Source organism: Anopheles coustani, assembly GCF_943734705.1.
Source record: "Anopheles coustani chromosome X unlocalized genomic scaffold, idAnoCousDA_361_x.2 X_unloc_80, whole genome shotgun sequence".
NCBI classification, from domain to species: domain Eukaryota; kingdom Metazoa; phylum Arthropoda; class Insecta; order Diptera; family Culicidae; genus Anopheles; species Anopheles coustani.
In genome coordinates this window covers 1-5,000 of record NW_026525193.1, presented here as the reverse complement: position 1 = coordinate 5,000, position 5,000 = coordinate 1, and positions in this window count along the sequence as shown.

Sequence of the window (5,000 nt, the reverse complement as noted above, 5' to 3'; positions counted from 1 at the left end):
GAGAACTGAACTTTATACTTCACACCACAGTAAGTCTACGTGTCCTCTTCCACATAGGGCAAGCTAGAACTAACTATCTTACCCAGGACTGCCGAAGCAGCGTGGACCAGGGGAGGAACACACTTTTCATAGAAACGTAAGGCATCCATGACTGCCATAGTGCGTAAGCCGCCGCTGTGCGCGTAAACCCGTTCCCCGTAGGGAGGAGTCAAGCCGCCGCTTAGAGACGAAGTATGAAGTGTCCTCTTCCACATAGGGCAAGCTAGAATGAACTATCTTACCCAGGACCGCCGAAGCAGCGTGGACCAGGGGAGAACTGAACTTTATACTTCACACCACAGTATTGAGTAATGTGCCCTCTTCCACATAGGGCAAGCTGGAATGTTCCATTTTACCCAGGACGGCCGAAGCGGCGTGGACCAGTGGAGGACTACACAATCATGAGGTTTGATATCGACTTGTGTGTTTCAATAGGATACCGATGGTATGGTTTGAACCGATTTGATTTAGCCATTCTGAAGTCATCACTTGGTTGAAGCGCTGAACTAGGGAGGCATCGTTTACATATATATTGGTTTTCGCATGCTCTACTAGGTTAATGTCATGAGGTTGGCTATCGAGCATGCCCAAGTGATGACTTGATTGTGTGCTTGCTTGAATTCTTCACATTTCATACCATCGGTTAGTTGTCGAATCATTCCTCGATCATAACCTTCGTTCTTGGTTCATGTATGCTCTCTTCCACATAGGGCAAGCTAGAATTAACTATCTTACCCAGGACCGCCGAAGCAGCGTGGACCAGGGGAGAACTATACTTTGTCTTGTATGCCCTCTTCCACATAGGGCAAGCTAGAACTAACTATCTTACCCAGGACCGCCGAAGCAGCGTGGACCAGTGGAGGACTATACTTTGTTCATAACACCACAGTATTGAGTAATGTGCCCTCTTCCACATAGGGCAAGCTAGAATGAACTATCTTACCCAGGACCGCCGGAGCAGTGTGGACCAGTGGAGGACTACACAATCATGAGGTTTGATATCGACTTGTGTGTTTCAATAGGGTACCGATGGTATGTTTTGAACCGATTTGATTTAGCCATTCTGAAATCATCACTTGGTTGAAGCGCTGAACTAGGGAGGGGCATCGTTTACATATATATTGGTTTTCGCATGCTCTACTAGATTAATGTCATAGGGTTGGCTATCGAGCATGCCCAAGTGATGACTTGATTGTGTGCTTGCTTGAATTCTTCACATTTCATACCATCGGTTAGTTGTCGAATCATTCCTCGATCATAACCTTCGTTCTTGGTTCATGTATGCTCTCTTCCACATAGGGCAAGCTAGAATTAACTATCTTACCCAGGACCGCCGAAGCAGCGTGGACCAGGGGAGAACTATACTTTGTCTTGTATGCCCTCTTCCACATAGGGCAAGCTAGAACTAACTATCTTACCCAGGACCGCCGAAGCAGCGTGGACCAGTGGAGGACTATACTTTGTTCATAACACCACAGTATTGAGTAATGTGCCCTCTTCCACATAGGGCAAGCTAGAATGAACTATCTTACCCAGGACCGCCGGAGCAGTGTGGACCAGTGGAGGACTCTATACTTTATACTTCACACCACAGTATTGAGTACGACTTGCATAAAGCCCCTAATGAGAACCACGAGGGCTCTCTCAATGTAGAACCACGAGGGCTCTAGTACCGATTCTCTCGGTACGGCTTGGTCCGTGTTCCTTTATGCTTGTACTCTAAGTATTAAGTATTGTGTCCTCTTCCACATAGGGCAAGCTAGAACTAACTATCTTACCCAGGACCGCCGAAGCAGTGTGGACCAGGGGAGGACTATACTTTATACTTCACACACTAGCCATACTGAAGTCATCACTTGGTGGGGGTGAACTACGGCGGTATCTATCGTTTTGGTTCGGTCTATATAGGGTCGCTTGCATGCTCATTCGAATATAATGTAATTGTGTATGGCAATATGAGCATGCCCAAGTGATGACTTTGTTTCAAGCTCAACAGGTAGGGTATTGAGTCCTCTTCCACATAGGGCAAGCTAGAATGAACTATCTTACCCAGGACTGCCGGAGCAGCGTGGACCAGTGGAGGACTCTATACTTTATACTTCACACCACAGTATTGAGTACGACTTGCATAAAGCCCCTAATGAGAACCACGAGGGCTCTCTCAATGTAGAACCACGAGGGCTCTAGTACCGATTCTCTCGGTACGGCTTGGTCCGTGTTCCTTTATGCTTGTACTCGCGAAAAGTCTCAACCCGGAGGTCTTGACTTTGTATTGTCATAGTTGGACTACGACGGGGCATCCGACCATTGCTGATCGAACACCCCTGACTCATCATCTTTCGGATAGGCGGTGCGCGCACCGCCGACGCGGAAAGTCTCAACCCGGAGGTCTTGACTTTGATTGTCATAGTTGGACTACGACGGGGTATCCGACTCATCGAATACCCCAGAAGCACACCATCTTTCGGGTAGGCGGTACGCGTACCTCCGGACGCGGAAAGTCTCAACCCGGAGGTCTTGACTTTGGTTGTCATAGTTGGACTATGACGGGGCATCCGACCATTGCTGATCGAACACCCCTGTTACACCATCTTTCGGATAGGCGGTGCGCGCACCTCCGACGCGGAAAGTCTCAACCCGGAGGTCTTGACTTTGTATTGTTGGATAGTCCTCTTCCACTATAGGGCAAGCTGGAAATATTCCATTTTACCCAGGACTGCCGAGGCAGCGTGGACCAGGGGAGAACTTCACGGAATCTTCAGGCATCCATGATTGCCATAGTGCGTAAGCCGCCGCTGTGCGCGTCAACTCGTTCCCCGTGAGGAGGAGTCTAGCCGCCGCTAAAAGACGAAGCATTAAGTGTCCTCATTCCACTATAGGGCAAGCTAGAATGAACTATCTTACCCAGGACCGCCGAAGCAGCGTGGACCAGGCGAAGACTATACTTTATACTTCACACCACAGTATTGAGTACGACTTGCATAAAGCCCCTAATGAGAACCACGAGGGCTCTCTCAATGTAGAACCACGAGGGCTCTAGTACCGATTCTCTCGGTACGGCTTGGTCCGTGTTCCTTTATGCTTGTACTCGCGGAAAGTCTCAACCCGGAGGTCTTGACTTTGATTGTCATAGTTGGACTACGACGGGGCATCCGACCATTGCTGACCGAACACCCCTGATTCATCATCTTTCGGATAGGAGGTGGGCGCACCTCCGACGCGGAAGTCTCAACCCGGAGGTTCGGACTTAGAGTTTTTCCCATTTAAAAGTTTTTCTCTTAGCCATACTGAAGTCATCACTTGGTGAACGATTGAACTAGGGCGGGTTAATCGTTTATAGGTATCATGTGGTTTGCATGCTCTCTTAGGTTAATGTCATGTGGTTGGCTATCGAGCATGCCCAAGTGATGACTTTGTTTCACGCTTGCTTGATTTCTTCATGATTCCCTGTTATATAGTGTAATCATTCGAGAACAGGGAATCTTTGGTTTTGCTCAACAGGAATTGGATGTCAACTTGGTATCTAGATCGCATTAAGTCTCAACCCTTAGGTTCGGACTTGTATAGTGACATCTTGTTACGGTCTAGAGTCTCAACCCGCAGGTTCGGACTACTTAGTGTTTGATCGAATATAATATGGCAACTTGTGCCTAAGTCTCAACCCGCAGGTTCGGACTTCTGTTTATTTGGCCAATGTATGTATAAGGCAACTTGTGCCTAAGTCTCAACCCGCAGGTTCGGACTTGTGTATTTGTTCGAAGTCATGTATAAGGCAACGTGTGCCTAAGTCTCAACCCGCAGGTTCGGACTTGTTAGTGTTTCGTCAACTTTCATATGGCAACTTGTGCCTAAGTCTCAACCCGCAGGTTCGGACTTGTGTATTTGTTCGAAGTCATGTATAAGGCAACTTGTGCCTAAGTCTCAACCCGCAGGTTCGGACTTGTGTATTTGTTCGAAGTCATGTATAAGGCAACTTGTGCCTAAGTCTCAACCCGCAGGTTCGGACTTGTTAGTGTTACGTCAATTATCATATGGCAACTTGTGCCGAAGTCTCAACCCGCAGGTTCGGACTTCTATAGTGTTTCGTCAATTATCATATGGCAACTTGTGCCGAAGTCTCAACCCGCAGGTTCGGACTTCTGGAAGGATCACTTGGCCACTAATGATCCTTCCGCAGGTTCACCTACGGAAACCTTGTTACGACTTTTACTTCCTCTAAATCATCAAGTTCGGTCAACTTCGATAAAGCAGACGCGGTTCACGAGGATCCAGCGAACGATCATCTCCAAAGACCTCACTAAATAATCCATCGGTAGTAGCGACGGGCGGTGTGTACAAAGGGCAGGGACGTATTCAACGCTGGCTGATGACCAGCACTTACTAGAAGTTCCGAGTTCATATGGACCATTGCAATCCATAATCCCTACTAAGTGAGTATTTGAGTGATTTCCCGTTCCTCTCGGAATAGGAGACACGCTGCTACCCACATTGTAGCACGCGTGTAGCCCAGAACATCTAAGGGCATCACGGACCTGTTATCGCTCGATCTCATTTTGCTAAACACAAATTGTCCTGCTAAGCAGCGTACCGTAAGTGCACTTGCGCACACGAACAGCGAAGGTGTCAGGTCATACTCCACCGAAAGGTCCTAACCCGTTCCAATCGGCATCGACGCATTAACGCTGACTGCGTTCTAGTTAGCATATGTGAGTCACGTTCGTTATCGGAATTAACCAGACAAATCAATCCACGAACTAAGAACGGCCATGCACCACTACCCTTAAATTTGAGAAAGAGCTATTAATCTGTCTCACCTCCATAAGTTCGGACCTGGTAAGTTTTCCCGTGTTGAGTCAAATTGAACCGCAAGCTCCATTTCATTGTGGTGCCCTTCCGTCAATTCCTTTAAGTTTCAACTTTGCAACCATACTTCCCCCGGAACCTGACTTTGGTTTCCCGGA